The sequence below is a fragment of the Ambystoma mexicanum genome, chromosome 6q, assembly GCF_040938575.1.
Source record: "Ambystoma mexicanum isolate Mex_15411 chromosome 6q, UKY_AmexF1_1, whole genome shotgun sequence".
Taxonomy (NCBI): Eukaryota; Metazoa; Chordata; class Amphibia; order Caudata; family Ambystomatidae; genus Ambystoma; species Ambystoma mexicanum.
This window is the reverse complement of record NC_090937.1, coordinates 949,611,971-949,639,562: the sequence shown is the minus strand read 5'-3', so window position 1 is coordinate 949,639,562 and position 27,592 is coordinate 949,611,971.

Genomic DNA, 27,592 nt, shown 5'->3' with positions numbered 1-27,592 from the left:
CATGGAAGGCAGAATGGTGATCGTACACGGAATGTTGGAGAACAAAGAGGTGTGCCTGATAACCATGTATGCCCCCAACCATGATGTGACAGAGTTCTTCAAGGCAATCACACTCCGGCTGGCCCCCTACAGGGGAGCGTCATACATATGGGCAGGAGACTTCAACTGCAGGCTGTACCCGCTGGTGGATAGACCCGACGGCAAACATAAGAAACCAGTGCCGCCACCGAGGGCCCTACAGAAGACTCTAAACCAGCGGCAACTGGAAGATATCTGGAGGAAGATACATGCCAACACTAGGGGATCCACACATTATAGTGCCCCACACGGCACACGCACCCGCATAAATTACTTATGAACAGAGAAGTAATCCCTTGGGGAATTCACGGGGATACATATTAAGACACAAATGCTATCTGACCGCGCCCCGATAGTAGCTACCTGGACATACACATACAGAGTAGCCCCCATACCTACCTGGAGACTGAGTGTGGAGCCACTGACAGACAATGTCTTCCAAGAGCATATCAGAGAGACAATCGAGGACTATTTCGACCATAATGTGGAGAGTGTGGACAGCACTGGCATAGTCTGGGAAGCTTTCAAGTTGGTGGTCAGAGGAGCAGCGATAGGGAAGGTGAGTGGGCTCAGGGGATCCATTATGGCTGATCTTGGTGAAATAGAAAAAGAGATAGAACAGGCAGAGGCACAAGCGAGGGAAGAGAGAGAAGAACCGGAGGAGCTTACAGTGCTGCGATAGCAGTGTTGCAAAATCTGGGAAAAACTGGGCAGATTAGACTATGGGAAGTACATACAGAGGCTACACGCTGAAGGGGATAAGCCTGCTAGGCTCCTAGCCTGGCTCACTAAACAAGAGAACAGGCACAAACCGATCACCGCAATCAGAGATGAAAGTGGTGAAGAAGTGAGGACCCAGGACGGAATTAATGGGGTGTTCTCATGGTTCTATTAGGACCTGTGTTCCAGGAAACAGGAAACAGAAGTGGAAGATATAACTGATGCTCTAGAGGAAATTCCAATCCCCAGGCTATCAAAGGCGCAGGCTCAGGCACTATATGCGCCGCTTACACTTGATGAGCTGACAGCAGTGATTGCCGATCTCCCAACAGACAAATCCCCGGGACCAGATGGGTTACCCAGGGAATTCTACAAGAAATATAAAACACCCTGGCCCCACAGCTGCTAGAGATGTTTCAGAAGACATATGAGAAGGGAAGGTTACCACGGAGCCTGTCGGAATCAGTCATAATACCCATATTGAAACCGGGGAAGCTGCCTCTCGAGTGCGGCTCCTATAGACCGATCTCCCTAATCAAACAGGACTCCAAAATCCTGACTGCAGCTCTAGCGAATCGACTAAAGCGGGTCATATCCACGATGGTGCACCCAGACCAAATGGGATATGTACCAGGAAGGAACACAACATGGAATCTGCGCAGATACACCATGTTATTGAGAGCACGAACCAAGAACAGGGGGAAAAGCGTGGTATCGTCATTAGATGCCATTAAGGCATTCGATTCAGTGAACTGGGATTGGCTTCTAGGGGCTCTCGCCCATTTTGGGATAGGAGAGGGGTTCCTCTGCTGGAATAGGCTCATTTACAGTGATCCTAGGGCAAGGGTAAAAATGGGTAGGCACATCTCGGAGGGGTGGAAGATTGGAAGATTGGCAGGGGTATGAAGCAGGGATGTCCACTAACCCCAATGTTATATATACTAGCCCTGGAGCCATTTGTTATTTTCCTCAGGGCAGAGTACAGGAACACAGGAATAAACATAGATGGGGTGGTACACCTAATTTCGATATATGCAGATGACATACTCCTCTATGTTGGGAATCCAAAGGCAAATATGCCGGACCTGCTGGAAGCACTGGGGGCATTTTCCAGACTATCAAGTCTCACGATAAACAAGGAGAAATCCTCGCTCTTTCCCTTAGCAGGCTTGAGGGAAGTTGCCCCTGACCAGTTACCGAGCCTGGAACTCACATGGACACCAACCACTTTCCGCTACCTGGGAATAGAAATACACCACAACACCATGACATTGCACACAGCCAATATGCAGGCAGACCTAGACAAAACAGAAAAAGCCATGAGGTTCTCGAAGACGCTCCCACTGGGGATGATAGGAAGGGCAGCCCTATTGAAGATGACGGTCCTACCCCCCTACTGTACTACTTCAATAATATCCCATGCAACATTCCCAGGTCCTTTTTTGGAAGCATACAGACACTGGCAAGAGAGTTCCTCTGGGGCGGAGGGAGGAACAGGCTAGCGGTAGACATACTAGAGAGAGATTATGAATGGGGGGGATCAACCTGCCAGACTGCGAACGCTATTATTTGGCGGGACAACTCCAATTCATGGTTAAATGGTTGGGGGATGACACATCTGTAGATACTTTGCTCTTCCAGCTGGCGATACAGCATTATTATTTAAGGGAACTCCCATGGATAGACCAGGTTCTAGCCAAATCATTCCCCAATATAGTTCAACTGGGCCTGACTCTGTGGAGGATGGCGTGGAAGTTACAAGGGGTGCGTGACCCCTACTCAAGACAAATCCCCCTTGCAGGACTAGTCGACAATTGCTCAGTGTCCCTGACCATCTACTGCACGCAGTGGGAAGATAAGGGAGTGGCACAGACCAGAGATCTATGGAAAAAAGGACAGTGGGTGGATTTTCAGACCTTGAGGGACGAACAGGGCATACACAGTGGACAACTCCTATTGTATAACAGTATGATACAGAAGATCAAGAAGTGGTGGAGGACGCTACTGGGAGAAGGAGACAGAAAGGGAGTACTGGATGTGTGGTACGATGTTTCAGAGGGAGGACATACGGTATCCCGAATCTATGAACAGCTCCTGCGCAGTAATAATGAAAGGCAGTTACAGGTGAAAGCCAGATAGGAAGAAGAACTCCATAGGACCTCAAGGATGGAGAATGGAGCAGGATGCTTTGATATACCAAACAAGTCTCCAGGAATGCAAGATTCAAGCAAATGCAGATGTACCTCACGCACAGGGCACACCTTACACCTCAGAGAATATCACACGTGGGCCACAAACAAACCAGGCACTGCCCACGATACGCAGAAGAACAGGCGGATCTGATACATATGTTCTGGTCCTGCCCGCTAATGCTTAACTTTTGGGACACAAGAGTGGAGGCAGGTGGGATCCAAATGCAAGCGTGGTTGCTGGAATCCTACCTCCTGGAGCTGTTCCCGAGGGGAGGCAAACAACGGACACACATAGCGAAAATGAAAGACCTAATGTGTATTCTGGTGAAACACTGCATAGCGATGGCATGGAGCTCGTGTACAGAGCCATCAGCAAAATTGTGGTGGGCAGACCTGAAATAATTGACAATAGCAGAAACATCAGTGTGGACCAGAGCGGCACAGAAGGGAGAGGGGGAGAGTGGGGCCAAACTAATTGCACAGAACTCTTATACTGGATCTTTTTAATAGCACAGAAGGTAATGGCATGACAGGCCTTAGTAGGCCGGAGGAGGACTGAATCCCTGATGATAATGTGCAAAGGAACTCAGAGGGAGCTGCGGACATACCACAAGGAGTCTAACGCAGGACCGGAGCTGATCAATCGAATATGATAGTCAGATAAGGAGAGAGCCAATCCGATGCGCCAACGAGATGGAATCTGGAGTGAGGATCCCAACACAAAATGCCAGTTGTAGTGTAATGTTTGTTGTTGTGGTTGATGTTTGTTTGTTCAGTGTTGGAAATTAATGAAGAGTTTAAAAAAAGAACAGTGAGTGGGAAACTGGGTGGAGGACTGATGTGGGATCAGCTGGTCTTTAAAAGACCAGTCAAACAGAGTAAGGATGAAAGGAGTTTGGGTGTAGTCAACGGCTGAAGGGTAGGGCCAAATGAAATACATTGTTGAGGGTGCATAATGTTGAGAAGTGTTTCAGATATTGTGGAAGTTGCAAGAGTGTACAGGTAAGGTGTGTGTCAGAGAGAGTGGCACCAATTAGAGTGGCAGAGTATGAAAGAGGGGTGATGTCTGGGGGAGCATGTGAGGGAGAGCAAGAGAGAGAGATAGATAGGAACGTGAGCGAGAGAGTAGAAGAGGAGGGGAGAAGGTAGCAGTGTGTATGAAGTTGGAATTGAGGGAAAAGAGAGTAAGACTTAAGAATTGTACCCATACATAAAAAAATAGCTTACTATGTGTGTCAGACAAGGGTTCCTCCTCCCCCTTTTGACTGCTGCCGGTGTCAAAATATGGCTGGGTGCTTTAAGAAACACCCACTTCCCTGAAAGAAGGGGTTTTCATGGTTAGACTCAGTGCTATTAGGAGCTGAGTAGAGCCTTTTTGTACACTGTTTATATAATGCTCACCCATTGTTGCGGTTTATTTGACTGCACTAGTTTGATGGACAATGTCAATACTGTGCTCTCTCCCACGTTGTCATTCTATGGAGAAAAAAGGAGGACCCGAGTCAATGCCTGCTCATTCTTATTGGGCTACAGTATCATAGTACCCTCACATCCACCCTCTACACATATTTCAGCACCTCTCATGCATATAGGGTAAAGCTCTATCCGTCTGCATGGACGTGAACACTATGCGACCAGCAGGGGTTTGGTTGTGTCTTACTGTTAATGCAACAACTACGTTGCCTTGCCACAGGAATCACTCTCCGTTTGATGGTCTAACACCACAAATGGTAAGGTCCACCTGCATATCTGGTTAAGAAACCTTCAGCTATGAACTTACTTTTGGTTGCGGCCGACATCTAGTGTGTCCTCTCACTCCCGTTTGGTGAGACAAATGCTTTCGTCTCTGTGTATACTCTGACAGGCTGTGAGCCAACATCAATGGAGGTAGAAGTGGGAGTGGTGATGACTGCACCAGGGCAGATAGCGTCTTACTTGTGCACTCGGTTGCAACACTGTCTACATAGATAGTGTAGGGGCACACCAGTGCCTGGCTCTCCCGTCGGATGGATAATTAGCTTGTCTCTTAAAAGGAAGAGCAGACAGGCATGCATATAATGCACATCACCACTGACTATGGTGAGAGGACTACATGCCTCTACTAGCTAGCCCATTGTCTACCGACACCACAAAAGTGCCCTAGCATGAGACCGCTGTTTAGTAGCTCACTAGTCCTCACTAGTACTGGAAGTAAACCCAGTGTAGGTGGAAATATTGTCATTCTGCACACATTTCTAGCATGCCTCTCAATTTACATACAGATTAGGTGGTTCCACTGCACAGCAATGTTCAATCCATTATTTACCTTATTAAGACAGTTAATCCATTTCTGTTCCATCTTGTGCAGTTGTACTGCCAAGGCATCATCCCATGGGTGTGGTTTAGAGTTTGTAGAATGAACCAGTGCAGGTACTCATCTGTGTGTCCCAACTTGACATAATGCTCTACTAAGGGCTTGTCATTAACCTTATTTCTGATGCATGATCTGTGTTCAGATGTGCACTGTTTTACAGGTTGAATGGTCTTCCCTACATAAATAAGATTACAAGGACATCTAATGATGTATATTACATTCTTGGTCTGGCAGTTAGTATGTTGTCTCAGTTCCCACTCAATATTACTGTGTTCAAAAGTATGTTTTGTGTCAGTATATTTACATGCCACACACTTGCCACATTTAAGGTGGCCATTGATGGGTAGTAACCAGTTGAGAACCGTGTGTTCACTACAGGTGTCTGTATGTATGTACCAATTTCTGCCTGAGACTACAGTTTTTTTGAAAAGCAAACATGGGTTTCTGAGCTAGGGAATCTTTTTGTTTCACAAGATGCCAGTTCTTATTCACAATATGTTTTATAGCATTGCTTACAGGACTGAAGGTGGTGACACAGAGGAGTCTTTGCAATACTGGTTTTATCCTTTTGGTCAGACACAACTTGCGGCTGGTGTTGGCAGCACTTCTGTAGTTATTTTTTACCATCTTCCTCAGATACCCTCTATCTATCAGTCTGGTTTTTAATTGATCTGCATCATGTTCGAAATTTATTTTCTTGGTGCAATTCCTTGGGATATGCAGGAACATCTCATAGGGAAGATTGAGTTTCAAGCACAAAAGGAGGAAAGCTTGTAAAATGCAAAAATCTGTTATGGTTAGTAGGTTTTCTATAGAGGGATGTGCAAAGTTTATTATCCTCCTTAGTGCTGTTAAGATCCAGAAAGTTTACTTCGGTAAGGCTCCACTCTATATTGAATTTGATGTTGAAATCATACCCATTCAACCATTTATGGAAGTCCATGAGGGATCCGACCATTCCATCCCACACCATGAAAAATTACGGTACCATTATTGACCCCGGTGTCCCTTTGTGGGTCCCGTCCTTAACGCCTGCTAAAAGCAGGCATTAAGGAAGTACCTGCAAAGGGAACTCGTAGTAGGGCGGTAAGGGTTTAACGGCACCGGTCTTGTTACCGGTGACCGTTAACCCTTACCGCCCTACTCGGAATGAGGCCCAATGGGTCTCCAGGTAGGTTCACTCCTGTTTTCATGGACTTTGGGTAGAATATAAAACGCTGCTGTCTTTGGATGGGGTTTGAACAAATCTGTGCCTCTTCCTCACTAATCCACTGCTCTTGGATTGCATGGTGGGTGAGACTTTCTATCTCCTCTTGTAGACGTTTTGTTGGATCTCTGTCTAGTTTTTTATATGTGGTCTGGTCGCTAAGCAGTCTTTAACATTCAATGTTATAGTCTTGTGTGTCTAGAATCACAATACCTCTGCCCTTATCCACAGGTTTAATGGTGATTTTTTTCTTGTTGCATAGATCTCTCAAACGTGTACATTCACAGGTGTTCAAATTGTCTTGTTGGACCAGACCAGGTACCCTTAGTAATATCTGGGCTCTTCTGTGAGAAATATATGTTATTTATTTATTTTTTTAAATATTTAAAAAAATGTGTCGGCTGCAAATAAAGTTATATTTGGTTTCAATATTAAATACATATGCTGTGCAAGCCATGCATCTCTTAGCCGCTTTACTTTCTTTGGTCATCTCTAGCAAGAAAGGTTCTGAACATTTATATTTTGTTTGATTTTAAAATGTGCTGGCAGGAAAAGGACTGACCTCTTCAACAGAGGTTTACAGCAAAGGTTTCATCAGAATACATTTTCATAGGCTTAACACAAAAATGCACACCAAAACTATTAAATGTTTGGCTGAACCCGATTGCAGTGAATATTCAGATTATTTGGGGTTCAGCTGAATGTAATTGCCCAGGCTTAGTTAGGAGTTAAAACAAATGATACTCTTCTATGAAGTTCAAGACTACAACACATTTACCATACAAGAGTACAATTTGTTCTAACTTTCAATTTTCCCTGCATATTGATACAAACATACAAATATATAAGTGTTCGGAAAAACAATAAAAACATGTTTCTCTTTCTTACAAACGTTTTCCCTAACACAAGTGGTCACTAACAAAAAATAAAATGTCATCCAAGAAAAAAATGGCTTTCCAAACAAAAACTCAACCAAATTAATTCTTCACAAATAAAGGTGTTGCACCTCCAACACAAACAGTACTACCTGGCAAGAAATGCAAGCCGATCATCCCTTCAGAAAAATCACTAACTCTTAATGGATCGATCAGCCTCCCCTTCCTTTAGCTAAACAGCCCACTAAAGAAACCACAACTTCCTGGTTCTGCATAAAACCACACAAACTCCCTTTTCACCTAATCAAGTCCTGTTTGTATAAGAATGTTCATGAGGAATATTTTCTTCTATTCCCAACATCACACTGGACAATGAACAGCAGGATATACTTGTAATAAACTCTATGTAAGGAATATATTCAGTGTTCTAAGGATGATTTTAAAGGACCAACGGCATCACTGTAATATGCTCCCCTCATCTCCAATGCAATAAACCCACCTAGTAATTTGTTGAAACAGTCAGGCTGTCTTAATTTAAAGTAATACATCCAGAAATTCAAAGTGGTTGTACAAACATTTAATACTGAGAAATGCTCATACAGTATATCAAATAAATGCATATTTCCAACAGAAAATAAAATGTAATGCGAGGAGCTATGCATTAGACACAGAGGACTCAAAGTGGTTGTTATCAACTTTTATTTATAATAAAAGGGTTGGGAAAAGCCTCACGCTCCCTACTCTAGGAGCTATTTTCCTACCACAATCAAAACTAAGCATCTGTGCTGTGTCAAGATGTCCAAAGCAAAAATGTCCTGTGTCCGAAATCCTATCCCTGCCCTTGAATTCTAGAAACTAACTCTAAGGGTGTAGGATATGTTTTTGAACTTGAAGGTGCACACAACATTCAAGTTCAATACAGTTCACAGTTACAGGGAATGTCTCCCTTCCCCGGGTTTCCTCACAGCAAAACAAAAGTTCAAAGAAACAACTTCTTAGAAGCCCAAAAGGATACCTTTCTTCTCTCTGAATCGCAATTTACTCCTCAAGAAATTACTCCCTTGCCCAGGATTTTATGACACTCACCAAGGAGTGGATCTTCTTTGGGATTCTCCTTTCCAAAAACACACAACTAAAGTGCGGGTCCCAGAGTTGCAGGACATCCGTTATACTCTCTTGCCAGTATCCTTTCCAGATTCAATGCAATTCAAAAATCCTAACGGGCATGGGTCTTCCTTAGGATTTTTCCTTTACTCAAACCCAAAGGGTATGACACTTTGTTGGGATTATTCTTTCAAAACAACACAACTTGAGTGCGTGTCCCAGACTCACAAATACACCTGATACACACTTATGTCAGGTTTATTTCATTATTCAATTTAATTCAAACATTCTATGGGCATGGGTGTTGCTTAGGATTCTCATTTTCCGATATGCAGTTCTCTTCACATACTTGTGTATGCCTGTATGCTCTCCTGCCAGAACATTCTTATGCAATTCACTTTACAATGTAGTTCGCTCTACACACTTGACTTTGCCAGGTTACTCTCCTGCTGTGAGGTTTTTATGCAGGTCACGTTTGGTGCAGTTCCCTGACTCACACAGTTCAGATGTTGGGTCTACAACCCTCTGTTCATTAGCTCACGGTTCACTTTCCACTCATGAAATGTTTCTCTCTCTCTCTCTCTCTCTCTCTCTCTCTCTCTCTCTCTCTCTCTCAATCAACTCTGTTATGGCTTCCCAGTCTGCATGCTATCCGTATTTAAGCACTCCAGAATGTCACCTCCTCCCATTGGGCTCAGTGGTTTGCTGTGGTCACTTTGACGTCCTTCGCAGTGCTCGTTACTGCTGGTGTCTACCTGGAGCTACTTGTGCTTGTTTTGATAATTAAATAATGTCACTGCAATGTCTCCACATGTATTTTCCTCCACTGTCTTTCCGGCACTACCTGCACTAATATTGGCAATACATAACATCAATGCCTTGTTTCTAAATGGGTTTTACTCTATGGTCTTCTTGGTGCTACTCACACTGGTTTTGGAAATTAATGTCACTGTCATTCACTCCTTGTAAAAACTATTCTAATACATTCAACACTTAACTGGTTCCATGTCTTAAAATTGTGGCAAAAATGGGTGTGAATACAAAATATCATGGCAAAAATGCTGTGGTTTTTTTGTGCCACAATCATGTAAAGAATGCAGGGGACACCCCTCATCCCAAGGACCCATTATACCATTTAAAGGGGGCGGGGGACACCCTTGCAACCTCTGCTCCCCTTAAATGGTATAATGGGGTACACCTTTACCGGCTCAATCCACGGCATTTTTGCAGCAATTTTTTTTACCGGCATCATTTTTGCTGCGGTTTTATTACCTGATACCACTTAACTTCTTTTATTCTTCTTTGCAGGTTGGAGTCTTGGAGTTCTGAAGCCAGACCTGGTGGAATGCTCAAACTCCTCGGACATTGTTCTTTCTTGCAGGTAAGTCTGAAGTGATCTTTATTTAATTTCCATCCACTCTGGTGGCCTTTTCCTAGTTGCCTCCTGGAGGCATCACTGAAGTTATTACTTCTAACTGCAATTAACACCAAGCATATATTTAACTGGATGTAGCTTTATATAGACATCAGCCCAAAAGGTCCAATGGGTTTTGGAAATCTAACAAGTTCTTGAATTCTTGTGCAACTAGCATAAGAAATGTAGTCCTGCAGGGAATTGTAGTTGCTGCTCCTTTGTACTTGAACTATTGATATCCAGGTTTCCTTTGTGGCTTCTAGTGAACTGCTTGGACCCTAAAGGGTGCACATGGACCCCCCTCTCTTGACTGGTCCCAGCCTTGGCAAGGGTCCGAGTACAGACAGTGCATGCATAAAAGCATTTAAAATATGCAAATATATGCATAATTCATACATTTGAATATAAGCATGCGATCTGTTTTCCCCCCATGGAATCAAAATTTTGTATTTTTGTATTATTTTTTTAATCGGAGGGTTCCACTGTGAAATCTGAAAATGTGCTTTCCCCTGGTTACCTTGCATTTTCCCAGAGCATATTTTGCTATTTAATATGTAGGTTTGAAAACATGAGTGGCTTGCTTCTGGTATCAACAGAACCATCTGCTGCCTTTGAAAAAGGACCACTTTAATGGGCTGCTTTAATTAAACCAACACATTCATCATGTTCACAGCATTTGCTATTAAGAGTGCACTTTCTGACCCACCACATGCTTAACTTATTTACTTTCCAATAAATTTAAAAACACACGTCCCTGTAGGGACTTAATTTCACCAAAATGCCAGAGGTAGCAGAAGTGACATCACATAACCCTTGTCCTCTGATGACATCACATGTAGTGATGTCATTTGACCCACCCCAAAGTGATATCACGAGAAGTGATGGAAGACAACCATTCACCCCATAACAAAACAGGAAGTGGCGTCACATAACATTGTTCCTAAGCGCACTACGAAAAATATTACGATATCACTATAATATGATATACATTTCATGCTAGAATGTATTGCCATATGTGTCATTAACATCAGTGAGTATAGGCCCATATTACCAAATTACTGTGAATGCAAGCAGATGTCCATGGACAATTGATAATGATGTGCTATTACATAGTACGTACACTTAAGCACTTTATATAGAACACATATACATACAATATCACCCAACCTGTGTTGGTACTCATTTAACAACCTCAGAAGGATGAAGACTGAGTTGAGGTGTCTAAGAACAGACTAAATCAGTGACTCACCCCTGAAGTGTGCCTGAAATAAACCTTTAATGAGTGTAGATATTAGCGTAAAGAAAGACAAATTATCTGGTATTCCCATTCTTTCTTAATTAGGGTCACTGCTGAACGTGTAAGCTTGCGGAACCCCTGTTCTTCTTTTTTTCTTTTCTTTAAGAGGCCTGAACAAGAAAGCCAGCGACTCCAGAAGGAAAGAGCCACATGGTGCTGGCCACAGGCCAGGACCTTGTATTAAACATTTCTTTTTAAAATGTTTTCTTTTTTGTGGGGGGGGTAGCAAGGTAGACCACAGCAGTTTTAAGGGAGACCTCAGGGGTCACAGTTGCGACCCCCGGCAAACCCTAAATGATGTCCCTGCATTTGACCTGTGGCCCAAATATAAAGCTTGTGTTTGTTATATTTGTTTGCAATTTGGTAACACAACATTTGCTTCAAGAAAAAATAAAAGAGGTTTCAATCACTTTGTTTAATGCTTTGATTGAAGTGAACATGATGGGTTCGGGAATTTCTGATTTCATGAAATTAGACACCTTACCAAACAGGTGAACCACAAGTCACAGATAAGGATAATTTCCTCATTTAATTTCATTTGTCAAACACATATTCTTCTCCAGTCGGGAATAAACCAAGCAGAATGAACTGTACTTAGGTACTAGCCTTACAGAAAGAGCAATAGTGTGTGTATAAGGCGGTAGGATGATTTTAGAAAGAGAGGTTTTAAAATATTTTCAAATGAATATACAAGTCCTTTGTTCTGACATCAGTAGTGAGTGAATTCCACAAATGGTGGTCCAGACCAGAGAAACCTTCGACTCCTGTCTGTCAAAAATGGGAGACAGGTAACTACTAGAAGGTGTGGATTGGAGGATCACAATGATCGTGTAGGACAATAGGGTGCACATTTTACCATATGATAGGAAACACCAAGGCCATGTAGGCATTTAAAAACAAGACCAAGAATGTTAAAACTGTTTCTCTGTTGTACCGGAAGCCAATGAAGGGCCTTCCAATGGCACGAAATAGATGAGAAACTAGGCACATGGAACAAGTCTCACTGCAGCATTTCGGGCCCTTTGTAGTCGTGCAAGTTGCTTTCCAGGAATCACTGTCACAATATCATTCAATGTTGGAATTTATAAGTGAACCTTTTTCTAACTCTGGGATAAAAAATAGAAGTGCTCATAAAAGTCAGAGACGGAAATACATAGACTTAACTATTTTGCCTGCATGGCGTTCACAATCCACACTGAACTGCCAAGTGCAACCTAGGTTTTTAACATGGTGGGAGAATGATGTATGAAGGTCGAAAAGCAAAGGGCAGGAGTAGCTTTACTGGATTGCTCAGGATATTGTTGGGGCAGAATAATAGAACCCCTGTTTTGGAGAGGTTTATTTGCAATTTATTAAATGCCATCCAGCTTCTAACTTCTGCAGTTATGTCCACAATATGTTGGGAGGAAACAGACACGTGTTCATGTGCAAGTGAAAGAGGTATCATGCTTGTTTGAATGATAATGTAAATCAAACTTTTAAAAGGTACATATGGGCGGTTGAATACAGATATTAAACAGTAGTGGGTGTAGAGAGGAACCTTGAGGGACCCCACAGAGCACCAGAATTGTACTGGAATACAATTCTCCTATCCTGACCCGTTTGATCGAATAATAATGGATCAAACCATGTACTGGAATTCAGAGACACATGAGCAGCCTTGATAAGTCTGATCATAAGATTTCAAAGTCAAAAGTTGCCGAGAGGTCAAGCATAACCAACATGGTAAGATCACCCTCATCTGCAGATTTCAAAATATGATCCAAGATGGTCAAAATAACTATTTCTGTTCCCTGTTTCATCCTAAAGCCAGAGTGAAAAAGCTCTAAAAGTTGTTCTTCCACAAATTATCACAGCTGTAAAGTAATTACCATATCAATATTTTTGATGGCCAAGAAAGGCCAGCAATGGGACAATAGTTCTGCAATATATTATGATCTAAGGGAATTATTTACAGCCAGGGTGTTTCAAGTGTTCAGCTCATTGGGAACAGACCCTTGAGTAATAGAGGAATTGACTACACAGGTAAAAAAAAAAGTGCGTAATGCACTGACCTGGTGCCGAGCGAGGTTGGCTGGGAAGTGATTGTAGATGTAGTTGGTAGGTTTCAGTGCTGCAATTAAGTATTATTTTTCCTTGGAGGCAACTAGTGAGAACTTGAAAGGGGTTAGATTGCCTGGCAGTTTTTCGAATCAATTTAACTATTAAAATTGAAATTGCATACTTCATTATATTCACCTTGCACATGACAACATACATGCAAAATCACCTTTGACATTCCTTTTTCTTATATTACTGCCTACAACAAGACATGTTTTTCAAAATATTTTCTTTTGTCCATTTAAAATTAATGGCTTGGTATTTCAGTATGAAGCAATTGACAGTGTGCATCATTTAATGGAGAGCATTATATGTAATCAGAAAATACATAACATTCTATAGGAGGAATGTGTTTGGCTTTTATGTGGGTTGTTTTACAGTAATCAAAAAACAGATGAGCACCTAAACACTTTAGCAATGCTCAACTGCCATATCGTTTGCCTACGTCACAAAAAAGCAGGACATGGAAAGAGCAGTAGATACAAGGGACAACTTCCATTTGCTATCACCCTGTCCTGACCCCCTAGCAGCTCCATTGTTATGGCAGCATTTGTTGGAGGACAAGCAGTGCAGGCTAACACAGGGAAGTCAATGTCCCAAGCTGGAGAAGCTTGCTCTCTGGTGGCAATGTCTTTTGTGCTATTGCCTTTTTAGCAGAGTGGGAGAACAGTGGAGGACTGGGTGAGTACAAGGACATCACACTACTTCTCCAACTGCTTGTATGTGTGGTGGGATAGTGCATCAACTTTGGGCACCAGGACAAATCTAGAGAGTATGTGCCTTCTTCCCTAGAAGAGCATCCCCCTTTGAGGCTAGGGAGGTGAGACGGCTCAGCAAAACCCTCTCTAGGGGTTTGGGAAATTGGGACATAACTGCGAGTGACTCCCCTTTAGGGACAAGTACACCCATTCCCATGCGGAACCCCCTATACCCTTGGTATTATCTGCATACATCGGAGGAAAAAATACTAAGAATTATTCTGTGTGTTTGACTCAAGGTAATGCTGACAAAACAGTATTTGTTTGGCCTAAATTAATGCTGACAATACATCTATGTGTTTGACTCAAGGTAATGCTGGCCTTTCCAACCTGTGGTGAACAATACACCCCTTCTGAATACCCGAGCAGGAAAAAAGGACCAACAACCCTTGAATGGAGGGGGATAAGCCCAATGCTGAGGTGAATCGCAGACGCGAGAGCGTCAGCAAGGGGAGGAGCCCCACCGCTTTCAGAGCCGGCTGCAGCACAGAAGGGAGACACTGTATGCCATATGAAGCACACAAGGACGGAGAGGAAGAGGCTGCATGAGAAAAACGGACCTGAAGGTTTGACCACATACAAGGCGTGCTGGGTCCTGATCCAGCAAACAGACTCTGAGTCCAGAGACAAAGGGAAGACGGGGTCCTGTACTCTAAGACCGAGAGTCAGTGAGAGAGACCCAAGACAGGCATACTGTGAAGACCTCTAGCATCCAGAGCAGCAGAATAGCAAGACATGGAAAACGCTAGCATTGTTTTCGAGATGGACCTTCACTGCAACAAGCACTGCAACACAGCAACTATGCAGGTTGTCCAGGTCTGAGGGAGGAAAAGCAAAGAGAGAACAAGAGGGAAAATGGGAAAGACTACCCTATGCTCATCCAAGTATCACAGGGACCTGAGAGAAAAGAGAGAATAAAACAAGGAAAGGGGTAATGAAGCCCAAGAAAGCAGCACATCATAAACCTTGGGAAGGGTCATAGGCACCCAAAAGAATGTAGAGAATCAGAAGAAGAGAGGGGTCATGGCAACCCTAAGGAACTAAGTGAGGTACTGGATCAGGGGACACCAAAATAGCCACAGGGACACATTAAGTGAAAAACAGAGATCACAAAGCACAGAGGCACCCGAAAGTTGGTCTACGTGTGCATAGATCGACCAAGTTGGTTGAGAGGGATCAGGGAAATTTCCCTATACCTAATGAAGTTCAGACATGTTATGTTTCTAAGAATTTAAGACATTTTCCAAAATTTGGGGAATTTTGAAGACCTCCTGATAGACTGACAAAAACTGTTTTCTATGGAAGGACATTTGGTTTAATTATAAATATTGGATCCAGACCCAGGAGAGATTCCTCGGACAGCCAGACATACCTTTGTGAAGAACCAAGACTCCATTTCTTTTATGTTTTTGCTAAGTGGTAGGGCCAGTTTAGTGGATAGGGCTATTGTTATAATTGTGACTGTAGATGGACACCTTAGTTTAGTTTTGTTAGGAAGGGAACTTCATTTTAATAGTAGGATCATTAAGGCATTTTAATGTATTTAAAACTACCTTCAAACTTGGCCTTCGGTTTGAGTAGTTCTTCCCAGCTTGCCACATCACCCTCATGTATACTGCTGGATTGCAGTACCTTCTTCTTAATGGCTTTCAATATCAATGCCTACTTTGATATGGGAACACCTGATAATTTGTTGACAATTGCTGGTAAATGATATGAGCGCCTTTCTAGCATAGGATTTAATTACCTGCGCTTTTGGGGCTATAGCTTTGATATGAAGACTGTGCATGCTTTAATGGAAATATATATCTAATTACCCAATTACCTGACATAACTTGACAATGCATTTAACTTGATAGCAGTACCTTGGCAATACCTGGAAAATTAGAAATACAGCTTCCAGGTTGGCACCTTCATTACACAGGCCGCGGTAGTGGCCGTGTAGTGATGGTTAAGTTACTAAATCCAAAGGAAGACCCTTTTGGGTGGCTTATAACCTCCCTTCACCTGGACGACTCCTCACCAAACTTTGCAAAAAGAGTATATGGCCCGCTCTGAATTGTTTTGCAAAAGTTGGTGAGGTTTCGTCAAGGGGGGTCAAAATAATAGGGGGGTCCCAATTGTTTTTCTCCATAGACTGAATGGAGAGAACTTTGCTCACGCCTACACCCCAAAACGCTGGACGGATGTTCACCAAATTTGAGGAAGGAGTGGCGGCTTGTTTTCGAAAGCGTGATTTTGTAAATTTGGTGGGAATCTGACCAGTAGTTTTTTTTAAAATGACCAAAAAGTAGGTCCATAAAAATGTGTGATATCTGGGTTCAGTCTGCGGACTGATTTCCCTGTTCAGACATGGGATGCACCCACTGATTGGATGGTGAAAAGCGTGAAGTGCGTCAGATTTTTGGAAATGCCCGCCACCTTGGATTTGCGGACAGCAGCCGGTGTCCGCAGACATTGCAGTAAAAATCTATTGAAAAACACAACATTGCACTTGTCAAAGTTTCGTAAAAGTCTGCGAACAGTCCTGTGAAGTTCGCGGACATCTCTGCATTACAGGGTTGGTGCAAAGCAGTTCTTGGATGGCTTATAAATCTGGCACCACTTAATGAAATTGCATGCAATTCTGCAATTACATTCTTGACCTGATTCCGAATGAGTTTGCAGATTCTGGTGGGATTCTGTCAAGAGGGGGCAAAATTAGAGTGGTGTCCCAAAATAATGTAAAGGCTTATAAATGTGGTACCATTTGATGAATCTATACTTAAGTTGGCAAACTGATAATAGATCTAGATATTAATCTAGTTACAAAGTTTGATGGGATTTTGTCAAGAGTGGGGTAAGATTAGAGGGGGGTTAACAAAATACTGTAAAGGCATATACATGTGGTGCAATTTGACAAAGCTAAACAAAATTTTGCAAAAAAGATTTTAGATGTAGATATAACATTTTTGTAAAGTCTGAATCGATTTTGTCAAGTGGCGGCTAAGTTATATGACTATTGTATATGCATACATTGGACACTTTAAAAAAAATAAAAGATGGGTGGATTTCCAGAAAACTTGTGTAAGGAGCGTTGGCAAGGACCTTAAAGCATGGTTTGCAAATGTGCCCCTGTTTGATTTTTTGACAAGTGTCATGATGAAGGTACAAAAAATAGTGACATACTTTTGGTGACTGAGGTGTAGCCTGTGGCCATGGGCAGTGGCCACATTGTCTGGGTCATGGAATACGGTCATGATCCGGACAATCTGGCTACTGGCCATGACCACGAGGGACAAAACATGGTGTTAAAGTGGCCATGACCACCTGTGACCGGCTTTGTGGTAAAGTTAATCGAAAGAGGGATAGCTTTGAAAGGCATGAAAAATGTGCTTGTGGTAATATAGTCATAGGGTTCTCTCTCCGCCTTCTGCAGGCTGCCATGGAAAGCGAAGAGGGACCATGTATGAAACCCCACCTTCCCTTTCCATGGTGGCCCTCTTGGAAAAGGACTTTCCTGTGCTTGTGGTAATATCGTCATAGGGTTCTCTCTCCGCCTTCTGCAGGCTGCCATGGAAAGCGAAGAGGGACCATGTATGGAACCCCACCTTCCCTTTCCATGGTGGCCATTTTGGAAAAGGATTTTTCTTCCCACACCGGGATGCTGCAGGCCTCCCAGTGTTGGAAGAAAAATCCTTTTTTTTAAGAACCTCATTTGTGATGTCATCTTTGATGTCCTGGGTGTTAGTCTTAGCAGTGCACGGTGGTGGCGCGAGTTATGGTTGCTTAGCATACCATAACTGGCGAATATCTGAGGTTTTTCAGTTTTACTTGTAACCATAACGTCCCTTTAACAACATTTTTTCAATGAATTTCATAGGTTTTTATTAGTGCAACTTTAACCATAACGTACCCCAGCCCAACCATGACTGTGGTGGGCTAGGGTACGGGCATGCCCTCACTGCCTCATCTGTTCCTTTGAGTGGGCCAGAGGCCAGAAAGATGCGGCCCCTTCCTGCTGTGGCCCCCTTAGTTGTGAACTAGGCCACAGCGTCCACCATCACTGTTCATTATTTTTTCCTGGCTATCTTTAAGCCACTGGGCGGGCCACTGCACACATGCGGCCTCAACCGCCAATTTCTCTGTACCCCAGAGCAGGTGAAGGAGGGCCCGCTAAGGGCCTGGGTGTCGATAGGCCACGCCCCCTCTTTTTGGTGCATCCGCAGGCCTCACACCTCCTTTTTCTCCTTCACTGCTGCCGGCCTGGCCGTTAGCAAGCCACGCCCCCTCCTGATAGGGGTTGCCTGCAGGCCCTAACCGCCTTGTTCACAACAAAACAAAAAGAATAAAAATGTGTTCTACCACTGCGAGCCCGGTGTCCTTAGGCCACGCCCACCTTCTGCGGCCACTCGCTGACCTCCTTTGTCTTTTGGAGCGGGTGTGCAAGGGCCCGCTGGCTGCCCCTCCCTGCTTAAGGAACTGCATGGAGTTGCCAGCTGGCCAGGACGCTCCTGCTCCAGACCTTCTTTGTTGCGGCCAACGTCGCTGCTTCTTCCTCCACCTCGGGGATACAACAGGCTTCTGGAAGCCCGCTCAGAGGTGCGTGGTTACAAACTTAGTTCTGCGGCCGACAGCGCTCCTCCAACTCCACGGGCACCAAGCTGCCCACCTTCAAAGAAAAGCACGGGATCTCGGACCACCCTCCTCCCCAATGTGGCAGCCCGCTCCTGGTTCACTAGAGCGGGTCCCACTTGCCACCGGGGTCACCCAGTGTGCCACAGAAGCTACAGTCATGCAGTACACCTCTGGGAGGGGACACCCTGCAAGGTCAGGATCACCGGACCTTGATACTGTGGCTGGGGGCACCCAGCTGATGGCAGCCTCGGCCCCCAGACCGGTGCTGCAACAAAGGCTGTGATGACACGATACACCAACGACAATAAAGAGTCAGACAGTAATTTCCTGGGACTCTGCTGCACTGCCGCTCATGTGCCAGCAGAGCCCCTTTTATTCAGAGCAGTCATGACGAGGTCATGACACAGTTTCTTAAAGGGGCAATGGACCTACAGTTAAATGGGCCACACACAACACTATACAAGGCTCAATTAAACAACACAAAGTGTGTCATTTTCCAGGTTATAAGTTGAGAGGAGCAGGGAGAGAAAATTGAGAGGTGCAGAGGTGGAGAGAGATTGCAGGATAAAGGAAGAGGACAAGCGTCAGAAAACAGAATAATAATTTGACACTGCGTATCTGGTCTTTGCTTTTTATGCCAGTTGATCCATCTGCAAAATCTGAGAGGTCGCAAGAGATGGTGAAATAATCCTTCAATCTTCCAGGGGCTTAGGAGATATCTACATTAACTGGAATGCTCGGAAAACAGCATTCCCAATGAAATACTGCAATTACCATAGGTGTCACATCTTAAAAGGATAAGGAAAATACGTATCTGGCTGTAGGTTTGAGTATGATGCCAATATCCCTAAAGATGAAGGGAGTCAGGCAAAATATCCCTGGAAGTGAACTGGTCTCCACATCCCTGGGAGTTTACCCAAAGCTAGCTGTGTGCTAACACCCTAGAAATTTTTTTTTTAAACTGTCAAGTGGGCAACTGGGTGATAGAATCGTCCGACTGGCAAGAAGAGAGCACGATACTCAATCTTGGAATAGTGGGAGGGAATTTAGATTTGCAGTATTCCTACCAGAGGGGAAAACTAATTCCGTGCCCTTTGTCCCTCCATATCCTTCTTGCTTATGTTATGTTATTCAGATGACAGGACAACTTCTTCCTCCATTTTAGACAAACGTCTTTAGGTGTTTATCCAATTTCAAGAACCACATGGTTTAAAGCATGGCTCGTTTGTTATCTATTGATAGCCATGCCTACTAATACCTATGCATTTATCTCCCATATTATCACAGTGCCTAGAACATTAATGTCGTTCACTAGACAACATGGCATCTTTAAAAAACATATGGCAGCAGCTGCCTGATGGTGGGAGGAACTAGCCACTGCTGGCAATACTTGACTTAATGTGAATAACGTTATATGGACAGTACTGATCAACGGAACACAACGTCATTACACTGAAATTACAACGTGTTCCTTTTCAAATGATTCTTCCAGTTTAGTAGTGTGCCTCCATCAAGCTCGTAGCCATCACAACAACCCTCACACCAAATCTATAGGTGGCATTAGATTGTCCTTATGGGACTTTCTATTCCTTTAGAGAAAAATAATGGAATGTTGTTGTATAGAAGGTTTGGAGATATCACACTGTATGTTGCTTACAGTGTTCAGAAGTTTGTACATGTATTGGAATATGACCACTGACAGAACCAATAGTTCTGGCTTTTGTTTAGGCATTAACCAAGTATTCAAAACGTTCTAGTTATGCCATGTGCACAGATACCATTCCCAGGTGCTCCATTACTCACTACGTGTGACAGGTATCTTCATTACATGTCAACTTCACAAACAAAGGTCCAGTCACCTTCACCGCTGACAGGTTTTTAAATACAAATGTTACATTATTAAACCAATGAAAAGAACCCACTCCACTACCAAGGGTATCCATCAAATGCCCAGTCACTCACATCAAAGTGTGCAGATTGGGGGCGAGTGGTAGTTACAAAATACCTTCACAGGTCCCATAACAGTACATCTCCAGTCTTCATGCTAGAACAGCACAGCCAGAGCTCGACCTGCTTCGAGGAGCCTGTACATCACAACATTCCATGTTGCATTGTATCCATGTACAAAGCACGTCTTTGCACAATGACTGATAGACAGAAAGGAAAACATTGAATTTAGTACTTAGTCCAGGCAATCACCATTGTCCTCTAATGAGTAAACATTAAAACATGTGTACGGTCTTCACATTTTAAGTAAAAGACAACGTGCCTTTATATATTGGGCTTTTTTACATTTATTTTTATTAGTACCCGGCGAGAGTCAAGCAGAATGCAACAAGCGTTCTGATTGGCTCTCGCCGGGTCCTTTCCCGGCCGAGAATCCTTTTATTCTCGGCCCAGATTCCAGCTGCCTTGTCTTCGGCTGGGGCGTGGCAGCCCCTCAGCCAATGAGGAGGCTCGAAGCGGGGCCATCCCTGCTCCAAGCCTCCCCATGGCTGAGAGGCTGCCTTCACCCCCGCCGGGGACCCGGGTAAGGTTTTCTTTTTTTTTCCTTCCCTTCCCTCCCTCCATCCCTCCTCCCTACCCCACTTACCTTTTCGCTCCTGCGTCCCCGGTGGGGAACGATAGCAGGCTCCAGCAGTGTGGAGACTCAGAGCGGGCCATCCCCGCTCGGCGCCTCCACACGGCTGGAGGCTTCCATTGTCCCCCAGCGGGGACGCAGCCCCACTCCCAACCCCACGTACCTTCTGCTTATTTTTTCTTTTTTTTTTCCGGAGCGGACGCGCTGCGAACACTTGTGTTTCCAGCGCGACTGCTCCCGCTGGCCGCCATAGAAAGGGAAAACAGACTCCGTTTTCCCTTTCCATGGTGGGCATTTTCTTGGTTGTTTTTTTTTTTTTGTCCCGAAACGCTGCAGCATTTCGGGACAGAAAAAAATGGTTTTAGTGCCCCGGTCATGTACATAATGCAGGCTGGGGTACTAATAGCAATATGACCCTCGCGGCGGGCCCAGGGCATTACCTGAGTTGGTAATGCCCCCACTGCTCGGGTCATATTGCTTAAATACAGCACTGTCATAATAGACCCCGAATACTGGAAGTCTGCCAGGACACTTCACATTACTGTCGTCAACGTTTTAATTGTGCTTGTGTGTATACCTCTGTAAACTGGAGATCAAGGCAACTATTGTTCCTTCTGTTGCAAGCTATTATCTTTGGAGTACATTGAAGTGATGCAGGTTGATGTCTGTTCCAAAAGAGCTGTAAACGCAGTTTCTAAGCAACTACAATTGTTTAGCATATTGAAATGTTGATTGACGTGGACAACATTGCTTGTGCAGCCCGGTAGATATCTAGCACTGCTGAAAAAGAGCGATTACACAAACGCTAAATGTCAATGCCATCAACACTTATTAGTAATATTTGTAAGCCTATAAATAATTCTAGAAATAAGCTATTCTCAACACTGTCACCATGCTTTTATTCTCTAACAGTTGTATTTGTAAATGTTCATGTAAGGCAATAAAAAAAAGAGTCAATAAAATACTAGCGCAAGTTCATATTTGGTTTTTGAAAAATAGAAAATACTTCAGCATTTTCAGCCATCTTCGTTAAAACCCACAAAAACGAAGGATAAGCTCATATTATGTCTCAGGGAATGTGATGGGCTAAACCCAGATAATCGGCTATATTACAGAAATGTGTGGAAATACTTTTGCATACTATTACCAAAAATTGCCCAGGTTTAAGAAATAACATTTTTCAATGTATTTTTGCACATGGGCAAACTTTGCCCTAGTGATAATAATAGTCTTCAATAACATTTGGCAGACATTCTCCTGCAAATGAAAAGGGGGCATCCAACCACATATATTTAGTCACGTTACATATACATTTTCTGTAAAGGCTTAACTATTTAGCATGCATAGTATAAAGAGAGCTGTATTGCTAAGCTAACTCTCATACAGAGAAGGTGAACAAACAAGCTTTTAAGGGTAACACTTTAGCTTATTTATTTAGCCAATATTAGGAGATGCAGATGTAATTCTGCATTAAATTCACATTCCAATGTTAGTGTTTCATATTCATGTAAAACAAGAACATTGACTTAATAAATCAAATGCATAGAACAATATTAACAAACAAACATATATGAACAAAGCTGTGTAAACATTGGTGGTTGGCCTCAGTGTGCAAAATATACAAAAAGCATAATATTGAGTTCTTTCAAAGGGCAATCAACTGTGTAATACAAAGAAAATCAAAATCAAGAATTAAAAGAACCATTCTTTTTGACATTGAGTATTTTGAAGTTGACTCATAGGAAAAGGACGTAGGTCCTTTATAAATAAGCTAAAGTGTTATCCTTAAAAGCTTGTTTGCTCACCTTCCCTGTATGAGAGTTAGCAATACAGCTCTCTTTATACTATGCATGCTAAATAGTTAAGCCTTTACAGAAAATCTATATGTAAAGTGACTAAATATATGTGGTTGGACGCCCCCTTTTCGTTTCCAGTATTATTATCTCTTAAGTCCTCCCGCATTCATTTGAGCTATCCCTCCAGTTACCTAGACATTCTCCTGCAGCAATACTTCACTGAAACAATAGGTTTTTGGTCTAGGGCATGTTTTGCCCAAGTGCTAGTATCTGTTATATTGCACTTGCAATTCCAAGTGCAGGGGACGTAAGTGTTCCACAGTTTGTGGAGACCGGTTTCTAATAGTATAATATTCAGTGCATATGGGTGAAGGTTGTGACCACTGTCCATAACTGAAGGCCATGACTAGTACTTATTCATGTGTACAAATATATTTGGTCATGCCCACTGACCATGGCTGAAGGCCATGCTTTATTCCAGTAACTATTATAATGTAATTAGTGATGTCATCAGTGATGTCATCAATGTGGTCATAGACTGTTCAACAGGAGGCTCGAAGTTAAGGTGGCTTTAGCTGAATTTCGGGGGTTTTGTTGAGTTAAATTCTCACTTTAGTGTCCCTGCAACTAAAGCAGTTTCCTTGAATATAGACATGCATGTTATATTCTCAGCTCTTTGCAACCTTTTCAGAGGCAAAACAATTTGACTGCATTCTACTTTCTCAAATTTTAAGAAATGAAAAATGCCTGAATCACTTATCTTGAGCAAAGACAGACTGGTGAACTAGGAGTTCTCTCAGCCCTTTACGATGGGTTAGCAATACCGTAGAGATGGACGGTGGATGCAGTGTTAACTCAGAGATCAAAAATAGAAACAACTCAAGTAGTTGGCAAAAGATACTGTTTTAATATCAATTATCTAAAACAAGGAGTACAACGGACATCAACAGACATCCCTCATCATGATCTCTCTCGAGACTTCGCAAAACATTTCATAAGAAATTACATTCTTATAGTAGAAAATCGTCATAGGTGACGTTTAACCTGCGTATCACTAACGTCATCCTGCGAGGCAAACTACAAAACCCTAATGGTGAGTGTGATAGGTTCTACAAGGATCATCTAGGTATATGATAGCTACTCGTTTAGGGCAGTGTAACAATGAGATTTGCTTCTTAACATCAGAACTAAGCCCTTCCCTAAAAATGTGTCACTTATGAACGTCACTAAATATACAACCTCTAATTGGCTACACAACTATAGGAACATTGATCATGCGGTCCTCTATCATTGGTTACTCTCTAACCTCTGTCAGTACCTTCTCAAACTACGTTAGCAGCACACAGGCTGAAAGTCTAGGTGTGGATGAGCTAGTCTTAACCATAGCTTCCCACCAATTAGCATATCCATCCATCATCACCTCAGTGGTCCACTGTCAATGAGGTCTTTGAACTCGGCCTTGAACATGTTCTTTGCTCCAGGGAATTCAGGGGAGTGAAGGCACGCTCTGCCTTCGTGCATAGGTGGGACCATCATGCCTGTCCAACTTCTTCTCCCCATGTGACTAAAGACCACGAAATTGAGCTTTCAGTGTATTAAAATACTATTCTTTAAAAGATCTCTGATGTCTTCTTGTTTTTGTCCATGCCTTCTGAACAGGAGCTTCGTTCTTTCACATGATATGTATCCTATGTCAGCTTACGCCAGTTTGATATGGCCTTGGCTCACCCATCCTCACCTTTCTGAGTTTCGTCTGTAATTCACTCGTTTTCGAACTGCGCCACACTTGGAAACTGGGAAAAGCGGCCTTCCTTCTTTTGCTCAGGTCTGCTATCCTACATAGCGGGAACATTCATCCTTTACTGACTCCAAAATATATATGAATATACATGTTGGTGCATGCCACAATCTATTCACTATAAAGCTAGACCTTAAGAATACTACATCTGCTTGTGTTTCTTAGTATGTGTACACATGTGAAATAACTTGATATCTTCATTACTTCTGTAGCATAAGTTTCTTCATCTTGATCCCAAGATGTCATGTATCTCGATACTTTCTTGATGCCTTATATAATTGTCAGCATTCTCTCTTCCCTGCATCTCTTCTCTATATGACACTTTGCTCTGTATGACGGTGGTGGCAACGTCACCATTCTTCTTCGTCAGACAACCATCCTGTTTATTCCAGGTTTTCATTCAGATGACCATCGTATTGTCTCGTATGCAAGTATGGTTTCCTCAATGGGAACCTTGCCTCCCAGATTCTCCTTCAGATCGTTATTTTCACTGGTACTGCACGTGTCTCACGCTCTGGCATTCAACATACAGGTGCTGTGGGCAAGATGGTTGAGGTGGAGGTTCTTAGCTCCTTCTCTACACTGGGGTCACATTTTAGTGTAAGTGCTAGTCTCCACTGTAATAACTGCAATATTATCATGAAGGGCAACTATGTTAGACACCCCGTATGGGGGCTAAGATCAAACTGAGAGACTTTGCGACTTGTGATTCAATATCATTTATATATGGTCTGAGTTGCCTGTGTGGCCTTCATTATGTGGGACAAACTGTCAGAATAGTCAAAGAACGATGCAATGAGCATAAGAGCAATATGAGTACAAAGAACATACGCTCACCAATCACAAGAGACTTTACAGAGCATCAACACATGGTAGCCCAATTGAGATTTATTGTATTGGAGGTGGTACACGTATCCAACAGGGATGGGTACCTAGCCAAGAAATTCCATCAGAGAGAACTATACTGGATTGAGAAGTTGGATAGTCTGACCCCAAATGGTATGAACAAGGACTTTTATTTAGGTGCATTTATATAAATGCTTTTTCATAAATTAAACTATTGCTCTTTGATCACAATTGCTAGCCTTGTGAATTACATCATTGGTATCATGTATACGTATTTGTAAATACCTTCCTGCCACCATTGTTGGATTGCTACTCTGTAAACTTTTAAAGTTGAGAGGATGTAATAACACTTTGAGAACTATGGGAGTAATGTCTTAAGAATATTGCTCAAAGTTAGTTGTCATTCTGTAATATAATAATAATTTTAAAAATAATAATAATGTGCAGTTATATAGCACTACAAACCCTCAGGCATCTGAGTGCTGCTTATTATTTATTAACCATGGTCTCTGGTTCTCATCCATCGACCTTAGAAGGCTGAAAGGCTGAGTTTGCCCCTGCCAGGATTTGAACCAGTGTCAGAAGGTTCTGCAGAGATGTTAAAGCGAGCTCTCTACTCGCTGTGCTATTTGACCGGTTAAATATACCCTGAGTTAACTGTTTGATACCAATTATCCCTTTGTATCTACCTGTTGACCTTGAAGCCTCATTGCAATTCCTTGCTTTGTGAATTACATAACAGAGATCATTGATTAGTATTTATAATTATCTTTCAGCCCCCCCTGTGGGACTTGTACTCTCTAAGTCTCTAAAGTTGAGATGATATATCAACACTCTGAGAACTGTGACTGATTAACTGTTTTGCAAGGGTGGGGTGACTCCTGATTATAAAAGATCCCCTTTTCAAAAACAGGAATATGATACCACATGTAATGCTATGATTGTTTTCTTTGAATGTTAGGAATGCAAATGGTCATCATTGTCATTATTGTAAACATGGTATATAATTATGAACCATTTACTTGGAGTGGCCTTACAGGATTTCTAGATAGAACACACTCACTCAAGATATGCACTTTACCTATTTAAGAGTACCATTGAACCGTCATATGCCATCTTGGGCACAGAGCTGACAACACTAGGTCTATGGTTCCACACATGACACATATAGTAATCTTGACAGTTTCTAATGGGTCCCCCTTTGTGGGTATGATTTCCCACGGACGGAAAGCTTAGACTGTCCTCTAACTTTAACCATACTAACATGTCTCTGTTTGCTTACTTATGACATCATCACATAAGTACATGATGATGATGTGATATGTAAAGCAGCTATTTTCTCGTATCCTTCCGTGCATGGTTTGGAATTCTCAAATGAGGGTGAAAATGCTAACGGAACGGAAAGCTTGGGGGCAATAATGCTGCAGTCTGATTATTTTAGTTTGGAGAATTATATCTGCTACTATAGAATCTTTCATATAACCCTTCCTTGGATCCTTTCAGGTGCCATTAGGGCACGCCATGTGAAACTACTCCACAATACCTACTGCGGCTGTAGCATCCTGAGAGAATAGAAACAGAGAGGTGTTGTCATGCACTTTGGGCTACCACCAGAGTCTGTTGTTAATCTCTGACCAATGATTCTGGAACCTAAAGGTATGCTACCACGGCCACCTGGCATATGTTTACCATTTTTTTTAGTGGATTGATTGATTAGGAAGCTATACTTAAAAGTAGTATTAATAGATCTATCTTTTTCCATAGAAGACAGCCTTAGCAAGCACTGTGGGTTCTATCCACTATAGAAAGTCATAGACAGAGGTGAACAAACATCTTGCCATATATCCACATCGCTT